The 16,532-nt window shown below is 52.6% G+C and overlaps 1 protein-coding gene across 1 annotated transcript in view; it reads right to left on the bottom strand.

Moving 5' to 3' along the window:
* PTP4A3 (protein tyrosine phosphatase 4A3) overlaps positions 1 to 15,800 on the bottom strand; it is a 52,069-nt gene extending 36,269 nt beyond the window's left edge. The window contains exon 1 of the mRNA XM_075415488.1: positions 15,703 to 15,800. The gene's annotated coding sequence lies outside the window, so the exon portion shown is untranslated. The remainder of the gene's footprint in view (positions 1 to 15,702) is intronic.
* Positions 15,801 to 16,532: the final 732 nt, after the last annotated feature.

The following is a 16,532-nucleotide window of genomic DNA, read 5'->3' as shown; positions in this document are numbered from 1 at the left end:
CATAAATCTTCAACCTCATTAAAGATCCAGTGACCACAGAATCCAGCTCCTGACCTTCCCTAAAGCAGAAAATGACAAAACATTTCCTGTTATTTATAGCAGCTGGAAAGCCTGATGGGAAAACCCCACTTGTGAAACATGGGCTGCTTGCCACGGTTGCTCTGCAGAAAACGGTCAAGATGCTCCGAACTCCAGCCTGATGGACTGCTCCACCCCTGCAGCCACTTCACCGCGGGCAAGACGGTGCTGAGAGGCTGCGCAAGAGGCATATGACTCTTGCTCCTTTTGGCTCTCCTAGATCATGTTTGCATGGCACAGCTTGAAGTAGGCAAGGCTGAGCATCCCAAGAGAGGGGGCTTCAGCATTGGGGCTGCAGGGACCTGGTAGCCCTTGAGAAGCAGCCTCCACCCGTAAGAGGTTCTCCCTAAATGTGGCTGACCTTACCTTGGAAACATTTGTCAGCCTTTTAGGGAAACTGAGGAGAGGGCACAGCCCCCTTTCTTGCCTCCACTAGGTGCTACCCACCTCCTCAAAGCACAGTGGGACACGCACTGGCACGTTTGTTTGCTGACAGCCCAATTTCTACCACCCTGGCATGCACCAGAGGTGGTTTCCAGCACACTTAGTCACGCAGCTGCAGGAAACCTTGCAGCCCAAGGCAAGCTATTCCTGCAACAGGACGGGTTTTGCCATGGGCTGGTTGGGCAAGAGCCTCCCAGCACCGGCCCCGCTCAAGACAAGCGTTTGCTGTCACGCTGTCGAGGAGGATTCCCATAGCTTCTGTCTTGGACCAGTGCCAGCATGGGTTTTCTGCTTGCTTCCAGGCCGAGGGAAGCAAGCTGTTCATCACATGCTGCCTTGAGAGGCTGTGAATGAACTTGCCAGCCACAATAGAAGCAGCTGGCTCCGGAGCTTGCTGGGCTCGGCTGGCACGATGGTGGCTCTTCTCTGGTTGAAATGCTGTGATGGCACCCAGGGCCATGTACCAGCCACTGCCCTGCCACACTCTAAAATAAGCTGCCGGGCTGGGGAAACAGCAGGGTGATCGTAAACATCTCCCACGGCAATATAGGGGTCAGCAGCTGCTGGGATTTAGGACCATGCTGGGAGCAGCACAGGTCTCTCTCCTGAACTTCACCTTCACCATGAAGCTGCTGTTCCTGCCCAGGCAATGACGCTATGGGTCAGCCTTTTCAGCTTGAAAGCAGAAACCTGAGTTTAGGGACCCAAGAGTCTCATTACAGTCATCACAGAATCATAGAATGGTTTGGGTTGGAAGGGATCTTTAAAGGTCATCTAGTCCATCCCTCCTGCAATGAGCAGGGACATCTTCAACTAGATAATAGAGACCGTTTCAGCTCACTCTAAAGGAGTCACTTGGTGCCTGGCTTCTTCATGGGCTCTTCCTGCCCTTCTACCTGGACTTGTGCAAAGCATTTGACACTGTCCCGCATGACATCCTTGCCTCTGAATAGGACTGATACGGATTTGACAGATGGACCACTCGGTGGATAAGGAAATGGCTGGATGGTTACACTCAAAGAGTGCGGTCAATGACCCAATGTCTCTACTGGGACCAGTGCTGTTTAACATCTTTGTTGGCAACACGGACAGTGGGATTGAGTGCACCCTCACCAAGTTTGCCAACGACACCAAGCTGTGTGGTGCAGTCAACATGGTGGAGAGAAGGGATGCCATCCAGAGGGACCCTGACAGGCTTGAGAGGTGGGCCAGGGTGAACCTCATGAAGTTCAACAAGTGCAAGGTCCTGCACCTGGGTCAGGAGAGTCCCCAGCACAGATACAGGCTGAGCGGAGAATGGATTGAGAGCAGCTCTGAGGAGAAGCCCAACATCACCCAGCAATGTGTGCTCGCAGCCCAGAAGGCCAATCGTATCCTGGGCTGCATCAAAAGCAGCATTGCCAGCAGGTTGAGGGAGGAGATTCTGCTCTTCTACTCTGCTCTAGTGAGACCCCACCTGGAGTCCTGCGTCCAGCTCTGGAGCTCTCAGCACAGGAAAGACCTGGACTTGTTGGAGCAGGTCCAGAGGAGGGCCACAAAAACGATCAGAGGGCTGGAGCATCTCTTCTATAAGGAAAGGCTGAGAGAGCTGGGCCTGTTCAGCCTGGAGAAGAGAAGGATCCAGGGAGACCTTGTTGCAGCTTTTCGGTATAGAAAGGGGGCTTACTAGAAAGATGGAGAGAGACATTTACCAAGGCCTGTAGTGACAGGACAAGGGACAATGATTTTTAACTGAAAGAGGGTAGATTTAGATTGTATATGAGAAATAAATAAATTTTTTATGATGTGGGTGGTAAGACACTGGACCAGGCTTCCCAGAGAAGTTATAGATGCCCCCTCCCTGGCAATGTCCAAGGCCAAGTTGGATGGGGCTTTGAGCAACCTGGTCTAGTGGAAGGTGTCCCTGCCCATGGCAGGGGGGCTGCAACTAGATGATCTATACGGTCCCTTCCAACCCAAACCATTCTATGATTCTATGATTGTCTGTCACAGCTCCACTGTGGGAGACCGAGATTCCTACACACCTGATCCTCGGCAACAAAACCCCAAACCAGAGCCATCGCCAAGACCCTAGGTGCATCTCCGAAGAGTCCGGCCAGCTCTCCCCCCAAGAAGATTTCAGCCTTTGTGATGGACAAGCTCCTTCCAAATATTCCCAGGCGGTTTGCCTGCAACTCCAATTAATCACACCATATTTTGTCAACAAAGTCAAGTCAGCAGGAATTCATAGACTTCATGCTGGTTAACCTTTTTTTTCCAGCAAACAAGCCCAGGGATATTTTGACTCCCTGCCCTTCAGAAGTTTATTTGTGTAGGACCCGTCCACTTACCAGCTTCCTGTAATGAAAAGACACGCAAGGAGCATAACCACTTTTTAATAGCTGGGGAAAGACTTTATATGGTTGTGGCCGGGGCTAGAAAAGCAGAGCACCTGCCAAAGCTGCCTAAAAGAGTCCAAAAGGCTTGTAACTAGCCTAGGAGAGAAACTGGGGCAAGCGCAACGGCCCAGCCATCAACCCCGCATGCAATGAGGTCTTCTGCAGAGAACTTGTAGGAGTTCTTCTTGCTGGAGGCAAAACACGTGGACTGGGGTCGTGGAGCCCCGAAAGAAGACCCAACAAAGAAGGCACATCAGAGAAAGCCATTCCTACTTTCAGCCTTTTCCATGTCCCATCACCCAGGAGGAGATGGCCTAACAACAAACCAGTTCAAGCTTACCCAGAGCCCTCCATTGCCCAGTACCACATCTCATCATCTCATGCCTCCAGCATTTTGAAACAACAGTGGATGCAAAGATTGGGGGTCAAGAAAATGGATGATCTTAGCCTTTGCCTGGCAAGGATTGCTTGCCTTGTGGAAGCAGAAGGACCAGGGAAGAAGATTTCTCCACCTTCCTCCCGAGACGTGTGGGATGCATCTTTCACCCTAGGACTGTGGCTGCCGCAGCTGACAGATGTTTTCGCTCTGGGCAGTCCAGAAACCTTCACTGTGATTTGAAGGGGTTGGCAAAAAGAGATTCAGCCGAGACTCCCCGACTGCCCGGGCTCTCCTGGAAAATGATTTACAGATGCTGCAACTGGCTGGCGTGCTCTTCACCCAGACAGAACAAGCATCTGGCAGGTCCATTATTTAAGAGGCATTACTGCCTTGCATGGTGGGTGTGTCCTGGAGAGCCTGGAGATTTATTGTCCAGATATAAAGCGACTGAGCTCTGTCCCAGGAGAACAGCAAGGGAAAAGCAAAGAGTTTCTTCATAAAAGAGCCTGCTTATCACAAATGCAATTATTTGCACATGAAGGGGAGTCCAGGAGGGCAAAGGCACCCCAGGACGACACGGGGAGGTGACACGGGGCTGGCTCCAGTGGGTGCTGCCAGCTGGACCTCTGCTGCGCTGGAGGAATGGCTATCCCGGAAAGGAGCAGAGAAAGCTGTGCCTTTTAACAGCAGTCGGGGTATTTTCTCTGGCACATTCCTCTCCCTCCAGTAATCTTGTGGAAGCCTGGAAAGATGGGTTGTGAAACCCCATTCCTCCCTGGTAGCAGCTCTGCAGGGACACCAGTGGCCAGCGCAGCCTTGCACGGGGGCAGGACAAGCGTCCATCACATTAAAACACCAAGACACCAATAATTAAACTGGTTGGCAAGCAGAAAGCCTTTCCCACTATACACCTCCTCCCTGGCATGGCTTGTCCCTGCAGCAGGGCGGACTCAGGCAGAGCTTCTCAGACTGGGGCAAAGGATACACCACGCTCAGCGTGATGCAATATTTACCTCTTCTTGAGATTCGGGTGAGGTCATGCATTTGCATCACTTCGGGCTGTATTTGCTCAGGGATAAAAAGTTAAATCCTCCATGTTTCAGAGTAAATCCCAGCTTAGAGCAGTAGCTGGAAGAAAAGCCTGGTGGGATGCCCTAGCTCCCGGGCGGCTCCTCCAGGCCAAGCGCGACCTTGCGTGGTGCCTGACATCTCTGTCCATCCCACCGACAGGCAGGACATTGGGTTGCAACTGGCAGCCGTTCGCAAGGATGCCAGTCATAGCCCTGTGTTGGGCTGAGGTGTACATGCCTGCCGGCGAGGCGCATCGACGTGATGTGCCTTCGCCTGCCTCTGGTTTCAAATAAAGACACTAATAGTTTTAGCAAGAAAACCCTGAACCAAGCGCATCCTGTGGTGGGCTCACTAACGCCGGCCAGATGTGCTGCTCCTGGCAGGTGCCACAGCAGCCGCGAGCATGCAGGTGGCTTTGCAGGGGAAAACTAAGAAAAAAAAATAAAGTTATGGGTCATTGACATCAAACTGAATCTTCCGAGCTCAAGAAAACTGAACCAAGCTGGTCCTGGATGCTTTGCAGACTGAGCTTGCGTGAGGCCCCGGGGCTGTAATGGTTTTATTTAGGGCGTGCAATAACCTTTGGCTCCCATTGTATTTGTGTTTGCCAGAAAGACAGTTGGTCTGGAGGGATTAAAGCTGGTGGTAATTACATGCCAATGTCTCCTCTGTTAGCAAGGAGGGGCAAAACGGAAAAAGAAAACCTTGTGTGTGTCCCCCGGCTCGCTGCTTCGTGCAGAGACGGCCCCTTGCCCTCCCACGAGCAGAAACCCGGCTTGTGCCCAGCATTAGCGCTTTGGAAAGTTATTGACAATGCAGTCCAAAAAGGAGGAGAGATGTGGAAATCGCTCCTGGTGTCAAAATGCATTTTGTAAGCAACCAGCCGTAACCCCTGAAGGACACCCTCTGCCTTGCCCAGCCATCAACCCATCAAGCAGCCTTCCCTGCTTCCCCAAATGCAAGCGCGGAATTCAAAACAGATGCACTAAAACGCCTGGTCGAAGATGTTTCCTTTCATCTGGTAATTGCTGCTTCCGAGGGAGAAGATCTTAAGTGGTTCTCAACCCTCTTATAGGATCCGGACACCCATTTTTGTCTTTTCTGGGCTTCAGGGCATCTTCAGCTTTGGTGTCTGAGCCATCCTGCTGCTCCTCCTCCTCTCTCCCCAGCAGATAATGGCTGGCTTCAGCCTCCTGGCCACCATTTGCACCGCTGGGACTGGTTTACAGCCACCCACTTGCCACCAGCAATCCCACTGCAAGGGGTGCTAAGATGCCCCGAGCTGGGCACCACTACTCCCCCAGCGCCAGCTGGGCATGCTGCAGGAAAGCTAGGCTGGGGGGCACAAAAATGAGGTGCAAAAGGCAAAACTACGATGTTATTTGCAGTAAAGGCAGTGCTAACACCTCCATCTGAAACTGCAGCAGGAGGAAATCCCCCCCTCCAGCTGCCACAGCTATGCCCTCCCCTAGTTTTGACTTATGCCAGCCTGAATTTAATTGAGGTACGTTTGCACTGACGATTTCCTCTCATCCTCTTCAGCCACTGCATTTCTAGCTTTGACAAATAAACAGACAGTCCTCAAACCTCAGGCTCTTTATTGCTTGTGGTTCTTTCCCCTTCATTTCTAAAAAAGGAGTAACAGGAGCAGAAGGTTGCAAAACACGCACTGACCACCCCTGGCTTTAAATATAGTGAGAAATCAAATAAATGGGGAGAGAGCAACAAGGAAGACTGACTGCAGGGAGAAGATGCCCAGCTGCATCCACCATGAGTGCTGGAAACCATGGATGCTGATTTATGTGGCAAGAAAACACGATGCAAAAGGCAAAACCAGCAGTACCACTGATGAGTGCAGGATGCAATGCACTCCTGTGCTGGAGCAGCGTCTGCAAAGGAGCCCATGGGCTGCTCAGAAAAGAGGTGGAAAGTTAATGCCTGATGTGATATACTAAACAACCATGGCCCGGAGAAGAGGAGTTTGGGGTCAAAAATCACGTAACGTGGAAAGGTGCAATGGAGTCTGCTAGCTTCCTCCCAGGAACTGGCTGCCAGTCCTCAGCGGAGGATTAGCATTGCTCTCCCCGTCAGCAGAGACGAGCATTAGGGGGAATTGCGTTACACCAGCCGAGCAACTTCGCTGGAAACCGTGAGAGATGAGAATAATCCTGCTAATTACAGGAGAGCCCAGCTCCTCCTCGATGATGCCAATTTACATGTGGTTTAATGAGGGTGTGGCATGACAGAAGGACACTGCAGGGGAATATAAAATCCTGCCTCAAATGGACACGCTCTGCTGCAGTTTAGATTACACAGGATGGAAAAAAATAAACAAAAATAGGTTCCCAACTACAGGAAAACTTGGAGGAAGTAAGGAGCTGGTGAATAATAGCATGTGGAGCATCCTTCTTTCCATCTAAGGTACCAGATGAGCTCTGCCTGCCAAGGAGAAGGCAGAAGTCCAAATCCGGATAGGCAAACCAGTGTCTCAGCATCACCAAAAATAAGCACAGCGCTTCCAAAGATAGCGCAAAAAGGCACCGATGTGCAAAGAAAACCCACAGCAAAGATGTTGAATGTGGCAGAGAAAAGAACGGACGGGGGAAATGAGACTCCAAGGCGAGAAATTACCACGCCAGGGTGGGGGAAGCAAACACCTCGCAGCAATTCCTACATCTGAGCAGGCTCCAAGCCATCACCCTGAGCGCAGAGTTTTGCAGCGTCTCGTGCATGAAGCCTCAACCCCCCTCAGTAGGGTTTTAATCAAAATGTATTGCATCCCGGATGGTCCAACACACCCAAAAGGACACCAGTGGTAAGGAGTTGCGTGCATATTTTGCTCTGATGAGCTTCAGTGTTGTAAATCCACTTCAGCCTTTGAGCCAGGCGCCTGGCACAGCCGTGCATAGGAAGCTTCTGCTTCAGAAGACCAGGGCTGAGATTGGCATGAGATTAGTATGGCATTAGCACGACTGGGAGCACGAGTGGTTTTGCCGTTACCCGAGGTTGCTAACTGAAAGGGGAGGGAAGGGTGTTACTGAAGGCTGCGTTAGGAAACAGAAAACCTCACCCTCCGCCAAAATGGCTTTTGCACTGCAAAAGAGGAGCAGGCTAATGAAATTAGATGATGGCTTTAAATTGGAGAGGATGGTCGGGATGTCCTTCTGCAGGTTGGGACCATCGCTGGTGAGGATGTCGAGAGGTGGCACAGTGGATTTTTCTCCGTCCACGGGAGGATGAGCTGCAGATGTGAGTTGCTAGGGCTGTCTCCACCGCAGGGATGGGGAAGCCTAGATGCCCTTCCATCAGTTCTCAACCAGGAGCACTGGGGTTATTTACGTTGGCAGACCCATGGTGCTCGGTACAGCCCGCCAGAGGATAAATACCAGAGCAGGGAAAAGAGCCATCCGAGCTAAAAGCCAGTGCGAGTACAAGAAGAACAAGGCCAACTGGGTACAAGTCATCCACAAATAAATTTAAGCTGGAAATGAGAGCAGTTTGTATCTGTGCGAGCAGCAAGGCTCCAGCAGCGGCTTTCCCGGAGGACTTGCCAGGGTCAAACGGCTCATTAGTTTTAAGAAGGAAGCTGGCAGGGGGTTTGCATCACTGCTGCCTGCAACAGCGGGAGGGGACCAGCCAAAAATCAGTGGTGGCCCTAGAGCTGGCTTCAGCAGGACACGGGTCTTCTGCCACAGCCCTCAGGGCAGGTGTACCTGCGCCGGTGGGGTATGGAGGTATGCAAACCACATCCGTTTGCTCTTGGTGAGAGGGAAGCTGCACGGGGAGAAAAATAAAAAGGCACGGTTCCATTTTTCCAACTGACAGGAGCTGAAACACAGGCTGGGATTTGGGCTTGGGGTCCTCCGTGAAATTCGACTCGGTTTGTCTTTAAGACAGGGGCTCTAGTCCCCAAGCACCCCATGAGCATTTCAGTAATAGCATGGGGAATCGGACCTACTTGTCAAGCGTGTTGCTATTTGTGCAAACGCTCTGTACCGGAGGGAAGCTTGAAGAACAAGTCCCCTTTTTATAGCACATTGTACGCTGGCAGCGAGCCTGTAAATTAGAAGGAATTCAGAGAGAAGCAACAACAACAACAAAAAAGCCTAAGGGGCTGTAGAGGGATTAGGTTTTTTTTTTTGGGGGGGGGGGGGAAGCGAACTAAGTGTGTGGTCTGGTGGATGTGACTTTGGGCTGGGACTGCACCCACTGCTGTCTCATGACAAACCATGGCAGGTCTATCCTGTTGCCCTGTCTCATCCTTCAGAGGCAAGATGCATTTTCTCCCACCTTGGGAGATAGCTCTGCCACCTCCACGTAGAAAAAAAATATTGCAAAAATTACATACATGATGGAAAGTTAATTAAGAAGTCACCACAGCAAAGGACAGCCCATGAACAAAATCGGTTCGATCCGAGAGCAGCTGAGCCACGGCAATGAAGAACGCCCAGGGAGCAAACCCTTGCTGCAGTGGGGTTTCCAGGGTGGTTTTACCCTACACTGGCTCAGTCCATACCCAGCCCCTTTGAATGTGCATGCAGAGGTGCAAGCTCCTTGCCTGGATGCTGCGTTCAGGGAGCCAAAAGGGGCAGGAGGTGACCTGGATCATGGCTTTAACCACCAGCCTTCAGCCTGGCTGTGCTTGCACTGGTGGCAGGGCCCTGGTGAGGGGACTTTGGCAGGAGCCCAGCACTGTCCTTGCAAGGAAAGGCTTTTCTGTCCCCAGCTCCGGGTACCCAGCCTCATGGGGACATCCCCGTGACAAGCGGGTTGCACTCCCTAGGGATGCATCACCCCATCACCCTGGGGAGCACCAGCGCAGGGACATCCAAAGCCTTTCGGAGTGGGGAAGTGGGGATGAGACAAGCTTTCCTGTTTGTTGACCAAAATCCCTGTTTTTCTGCCCACCACATAAGCAAACATGAAGTTGCAACTTGGTGCTGACGGGGTGCAGGAGAGGAGGGGACGCAGAGGCTGGGAAGCCAGGCTGGAAAAGCCTCCCCTTCAATGCCCCCTAACGCCACCTTAAAAAGTAATGTACTGGGGGCAGTGGAGGTTACTGGTTTGGAATGAGAATTTTCATGAGCATGAGAAAAAAAAAAAAGAAAAAAATAGAAGACCACATTGCTCCAAAGTATTTTTTTTTTTTTAAAGCAAGCTTCAGGGGCTCTGGGAGAGCAAGGCTTGCTGCAAAGTTTGTTTTCTGTTGTGCCCACGTTACCAAGCAGAGCCGGCCGAGGAATGCGAGGCGAGGGGCGCCCAGCTGGGCTGTGCCTCTGGGTAAGCACTTGTGGCCAGGTACGATGGCACGGTGAGGGTCACCCAGCCTGGACATTGCCTGCAGCCCAGGGCACTGCTCAGCAACTCATCTTCCCAGTTTAACGCAAGCTTTGCTTCCAGCAGCGCTCCATTTCTGACCATCGTGTTGCACACGCAGCTAGTAAATAAACATAACACAGACATTAAAAAAGGGTTTTCTAGAGGTTGGGATAATCAAGGCAATTCCCCCGGCGCCTTTTCCCACTGTGCCAGGGTGCAGCGCAGTAGCCAGCAGCTCCCAAACCCTTCTCCGGAAAAGTTCAAACCCTCAAATACTTGGAATTGCTCTTTGAGGGAATTTATTTTAAAGCCGCTTTAACGGCAGCTGGGAATTACCAGGGAGGCACTTTGCTCTGCAATTTCCCAGCTGCTGACCCCGTTCGCATGAAGGGGGCCCTGGGTGGCCGCCCAGCCCGGGAACATGCGCCGAGCCAGCACCGCCTGGAGTTGCACCCAAATTCCCCCTTGTCCCAGCTTGCAAGAGCAGCACGGAGAGGGCTGTTGTGCATGGCAGAAGCAAGAAAAATTAACTCCCGCATCCAGCAACAAGGATGTGAGCTTGCTTAGCTCGGATGTGGTGGGGTTATTTAAGATCCTGTTCCCATGAGGCCTGAAAATTGTACCCAGCCACGTTGCTTCTTCCCCAGAGCAAGAACAGAGCTGGGAGGCTGTGACCCTCCAAAAAACCAAGCTACATCCAACTTGCTGGTGGCACATTTTTTTTAAGAAGCATTTTGTTCTTACGAAAAAAGAAAGGGTTGGCAAGCAAAATCACCGATGGAAGTCTGTGGCTGACTGCTGGCAGGACTGTGAGTGATCGGTCCTGCTTGAAGATCAGAAGATGCCACCATCGGAGCTATGATTGTTCCTCTTACAAAACTTCTGTGCGCCCCTGTTGCCCTGAGAGGGTTATGGAGCCCTTCTCCATTCCACACCTACGTGGGGACATCTTGGTCGCCCCATCTGGGCTATCTGACTCAAACCTTAGAGATGAGGTGGTAGCCCTGGAAGAGGTGCAGGCAGGTGGGATGGGTCTGGTGGTGGGTAGAGGCAGCCCCATGTCCAACCGCTGCCGGATGCGAACCCACCTGTGCTGCACGGCCAGCCGGCAGCTGAAGTCACCTGGCGTGCAGGGGGCCCCCAAAGCCACAGGCAAGGGTTGAGCTGATAGGCATCAGCCTCCTGTGTCGCAGCGCCTGTGGCCCCTCACCGGCTTTCTTCTCTCTGCTGTCATGCTCGAAAGACACTTGTGGAAAAGCACAGCAGAAAGGAGAGGGTTTGCGTGGCAGGTTTGGGGGGGGGGGAAGAAAACAACTTGGCAAGGAGGGAAGGGCTGAAGGAGACAGGGGTTTCCATTTCGGTGCAAAACTCCCAAGGGTGCCACTCGGAGTGTTTATTGACCAACTCCCCGCTCTCAACAAGCTGGCCTTGCAAATCGTGGCAGGGATAGACGCTATTTCTAGTCAAGGCGCGTTCAACGGTGACGCTTTGTTAACTCTATACTCAACCAGACTACGTGCACGGGACTCAAAACACACAGTCAACGACCCTCCTGGAGAGGGCTTTGGCACTGCAGGCACTGTACCCGTGTTGTCACCCCAACATCACCACAAAAAAAGCCATCAAGTGGTCTCGTGCTATGCTTCAGGGGACTAAAAACAAAAAAAAAAAAGGAAAAAAAATTCAAAGTCCAGCCAGGCAGGTACACTCTGCTTATAAAAAAAAAAATCAAGGGGTGCATCCTTGACTCCAGCAATGCAGCAGATATAAAGGATTGAGTTGCTTCTCAGTATTAGAACAACAAAAAAAAAATCATTATTATAATAAAATGAAAAAATTAGATGCAGCCAGGTCAGGTTCATTAAGGGTGAAAAACAACGGTTTGGCTCCAAACCCAGCTGATCTCCCCAGCCTGAAAGGTTGCATCGATACGATCTTCCCCAGCACAAGTCTGTGCGGGAACTCGTCATCCCCCCCTTCCTTGCAACACGATAACACGCCACATCGCCCCCAGCCCTCAAGTTAAACATCTCATTAACTGCAGTGACGTAAAAGAGGAAATCGCCGAGAACTATCGCAGAGATGAGAGGGAACACATTTACCATCGATCGGCTATGATACCGCTGCAGAGATCTGCACGTAAAAATACACTCAGCCCCTCCTTTCCCCTCCCTCCCCTAATCGCTCGATGCCATGGGAAACTAAACCTGACAGCCAAACAGCCCAGATACGAGAGACTCACAGTAAAAATATTTTTAAGACAAAAAAAACCCAAAAAACTTGCCTTCCAGGAAACGATTTGGATACAGACCCTGCACAGCTGCAGCCACCCTCCGTGCTGTATTCATCCCTCCTGCTTCGGTTTGGAAATCCGGCAGGGTGGGGAAGAAAAGGGGAAAGGAATAAAAAAAAAAAAAAAAAAGGGGGGGGTGGGGGAAAGAAGCGATATTGCAGCTGATGAGCCGCGAAAGGCTGTTGGCAAAGTGGTCCAGCAATCATCTGAAATTCAGACGGTCACGTGAGGAGCCTGTCTGCAGCTCCCGCGCAGCCCAGGCTCAGCACTTCGCCGAACTGCACACGCAGCAGTTCGTTGTGTCGAGATCTCCCGCCCCACTCTCGCCCGTTTGCCAGCCGGCGCCCCATCCCAAAACCCCGAGCGGGTTTTTGCACTGCGAGGTGACCGAGGGCTTCACGCTAGAAGCTATTCCGGCCACAAAGGTGGATTCCTGCCATGCAAGCGCAGAGCACACAGAAACACATCGCTAAGCTGCAAAACCACCCCTTCCTTTTAGGTTTTCCAGCTAAATCCCTGCCCTGCGGGCAGCGGCGTCTTCTCCACATGGTGGTCACCACCCAACTGCATCATGTGGGGCTGGTGGGGGGTCCCATCAGCGTGAAGGAGTACCCAAGGGAACATGCTGTACCCTCTCCCGGGGCCAGCCTGTCCCTGGGCAACCCTGGGCATGCCCAATCAGCCCGCGAGCTCCCGAAGCGGCCGCGGTTGCATCAGAGAGCAGTCGGGTGAGCCCAGACACCTCCAGGGCAAGGTGGCAGCTGGCTTCTTTATTTATTTAAAAAAAATTTTATTTTTTTTTTTTGCTTTTATTTTCACCTGGGATGCTGCTTCGCACCCAAGGGATGCTTCAGGCTCCTTCCTTCCCCATCGTGCACTGCCCTGCGGTGTGGCAGCTCCTGGGGACCCACCGGGATCAAGCGATCAGCAAAGGTCCCTCTACAAAAGCCGCGTGGCTGCACAGAGCCAGCCTCACCGTCCCACCCCCTAAAATCTTTGGGACAACAAAATGAATTGTTTTCCTCTGCTTGCACCCTCTCTTCACATAAATTAGCAAGAGGAATTAAAAGACTCAATGCTCCGTGCTGCCTCGTCTTCATCACCCGGCCAGAGATGCATTGCATTGCACTAAAGTCAGGCAGATACAGTGGGACTAAAAAAAGAGCGTGGTGTTTTGGTTTTTTTGTTTTGTTTTGTTTTTAAAACCAGCTTGCCTTTCACGGCAACTATATTTATAGGTAGAGCTGTTGAAATTTTAAGGGCTCCTTGCCACAGGAATCCAGTCCCGTCTCCTGTTCACAAAGTAGCATAACTTGGCAAAAATGAACATTTAATGGATCGATGGGTGCTGCCTCCTTCCCTTAATTTTGGATAAAATCAGAGGGGAAAAAGAAAAGATGCAAAACGTGTGGAGGAGCCATTCCTGCCCCTGCCATGTGCTGTGATTCATATTTTCCATGTTCAGAGCCTAGCGAACACGAGACTTCACACCCGCCCCTGGACCAGCACTTTCTTTTTCTGTCAATGACTGAAAAAATAAAAAAAGCTTTTACGGGCGTTTATTTTTGCTTTCGGTTTGGCTATCAGTGGCACACACAAAGCCTCCTCTGCACTTTGTATTATGGTTTTTCAACCAGCGGCGTTGAGCTCTGGAGTGGTAAAACTTGCTCTCCCCGTCCGAAGGCGCGTGGGAACGCGTCCGCCAACACACCACGGCACACGGTGCCCAGAAGCCATGCGGTCTCAGCCCAAAAGTTTGTAATTGTCTTACACAACAGCACGCTATGCTGCTAAAACCCTATTTTATTTTAATTTATGCTATAAAAGCACATTACGCCATGTCCAAAGACGCTACCACCCCGCTGAGCACGTCTGGATACTACACTTTCATTTCCCTATGGCAGCTTGTGCCTATTTAAGACAAAACCCAAACCATAATTAAAGTTATTGATAGGAGCCAATGTTTACTGTTTGCTATTTTAATATCAAGTGCTGCTGGATTTCAAGCCACCGATTTGCATCGCTTGCAGGGGATGATTAAGCTGGAAACGTGCCTAAATGCCAGGGTTTTTTGACATTTCTACGGGCACTTCTGCCATCAAATCAAAGAAATGCACTTAGGAAGTCGATCCCAGCAGATGCTTCTCATCGGGGACCGCCTTGACTGGAAGCCGGCAAGTGATTTTTGAGCTATTAAGACACACTTAAAAATAAAACTGAAATAGCTGTGACGAGAGCTTCTTGCTCCTGCAAGCAACGCTGTCCGTAAGCAGAGCCAATGGGGCGAAGGCTCGTGGGGCTCCGGTAACGCAACTATTTTCAGCCTCGTGAAAGTTAACAGAAGTATCACTTTCCCAAAGGAATCAATTTCAGGTTGGAGCATTTACCAAAGGTTAAAAGTCTCTTCCTCCACTTGCCCGTGTACCATATTTGGCGGCCGCTACTAGCATGTGATGTCCCCTAAAAGTGGCTGTGTTGGGGACTGTGCTGCAACAACCCCCGCTAGCCAGCACCTGGATGGTTAACTCTGAAGCCTAGTGACAACAGACTATTAAGTTCCTGGATGTATATGAATATTGGTGCAGAATATTGGTGGGTGTACAAAGTCCCCAGCTTTAAATCCACGTGCAGCATTTTCAACATACACTATTAGCAACAATACGACCAAAAAAATAGCAATCATTATAAGGGTGGAATTTAAATTCTGCTCACAACAGGGTAGGGAGATTCGTGACATTTAGTATACAAACAAGTCACGAGCCCCATTTAGCCACACTACTCTTTTCCCACTGCTATCAACTTCGTTAAAGCTCTATTTTCTCACTGATCCTCCTTTCGTCAGCAGGATGCACGCAAAACCAGCCCAGCAGCTCCAGACGCTAAGTCACCCCGGTTACGCTGCAGCTCCTCCAAGCAGAAAGATGCAGCTGTAACTAAATTACCTGGAAACTGGCAGTAGCGCAAACTTGCCAGATTCCAGCTAATTGCTTGGATTAGTAATTCCAGTCGCATGCAAAATACACCTTACCTACGGCACAGAAAGGCGCTGCATGGGGTGTCCTCCTGCTACGCGACCCGCCTGCTTGTGCAAAGGGGCCCACCAGCCTCCCAGATCACAGAATGGTTTGGGTTGGAAGGGACCTTAAAGACCATCTCATTCCAACCCCCCTGCCATGAGCAGGGACATCTTCCACCAGACCGGGCTGCTCAGATCTCAAATCCCCCAAGCCGTGGCCAGGCCAGCGAAAGGTTCATTAATGGACACGTGCTCAATTATGGCCCAGGAGAGGCCGTCACCGCTGCACCCGCCGCCGCAGCGAGCGCGGCCCCGCACATTTGACGCCGTTTTCTCGTGAAGAGGCGGGAAGCATCCATTGGGACGGCACAACCGGACAGCGCGGGAGTGTGCGCTTCCCCCCGGGGCCCCCTGCAACACGAATCCCAGCGTCCGGCCTGGCGAGGGTGGGGAGGCCCCTCGGAGCCTGGAAGCGCTCAGGCCCGCCGATTCGCACGCTACCGGGGTCACCGCACCGCGCAGCCCCGCGCACGGTGTCCCCCGCCCCCCACCCAACGCTTCCGGGCCCGGCTCCCACCCCCGCCGGGCCCGCAACGCGCGGCGCCGTGCGCGGCCTCCCCCTCACAAGGCAGCACACGGTTCCCCCCCACCCCCAGCATTGTTGCGCGGGAGACCCCACGTGCTGCTGCCTCCTCCTCCTCCCGCCACGCCGCCGCGCACTGACCTGCTCGCCGGCTCCGGCCGCGCCGCCTCGCTCCGTTCCGCTCCGCGCCGCCGGCCCGGCCCCGCTCGCCGCCCCGCGCCCGCACATGCAGCCGCCGCCGCTGCCGCTGCCGGCCCGCCCGCCCGCGCGCCCCCCCTCACACCCGCCCCGGCCCCGCCCACACCGGGACCCGCCCCCCCGCTCCGGCTGCGCGCGGCCGCAGTGTCACGTGGCGCCGGGGAGCCAATGGGGAAGGGAGAGAACGGACGACGGGGGCGGGTGAGAGGGCGGGGCTAGGGAAGGGGCGGGGTTTTAGGGGAGGAGCTATGCGGTGGGTGTGGTCAGGGAAGGGGCAGGGCCAGGTGAGGGGGCGCGTTGAGGCGCGGGGAGTGAGGTGAGTGCGGCGGGAGGAGGAGGAAAAAGAGGAGCGCGAAGAAGAAGACAATGGTGAGGAGGGCAAGGAGGAAGACAAAGAGGAAGATGAAGAAGACTCCACTCTCGTGAGACCTCACCTGGAGTCCTGCGTCCAGCTTTGGGGCCCCCAACAGAAGCAGGACACGGATGTGTTGGAGCGGGGCCAGATGAGGGCCACAAAGATGATCCGAGGGCTGGAGCACCTCTCCTACAAGGACAGGCTGAGGGAGTTGGGACTGTTCAGCCTGGAGAAGAGAAGGCTCCAGGGTGTCCTCATAACAGCCTGCCAGTACCTGAAGGGGCCGACAGGAAGGATGGAGAGGGGCTTTTCACAAGGGTGTGTAGTGATAGGACAAGGGGGAACGGCTCTAAACTAAAAGAGGGCAGATTTAGTTTAGATATTGGGAAGAAATTCTTCACCATGAGGGTGGTGAGGC

The sequence above is a fragment of the Opisthocomus hoazin genome, chromosome 3 (genome assembly GCF_030867145.1).
Source record: "Opisthocomus hoazin isolate bOpiHoa1 chromosome 3, bOpiHoa1.hap1, whole genome shotgun sequence".
Lineage (NCBI taxonomy): Eukaryota > Metazoa > Chordata > Aves > Opisthocomiformes > Opisthocomidae > Opisthocomus > Opisthocomus hoazin.
This window is presented reverse-complemented; position numbering and strand designations above follow the sequence as displayed.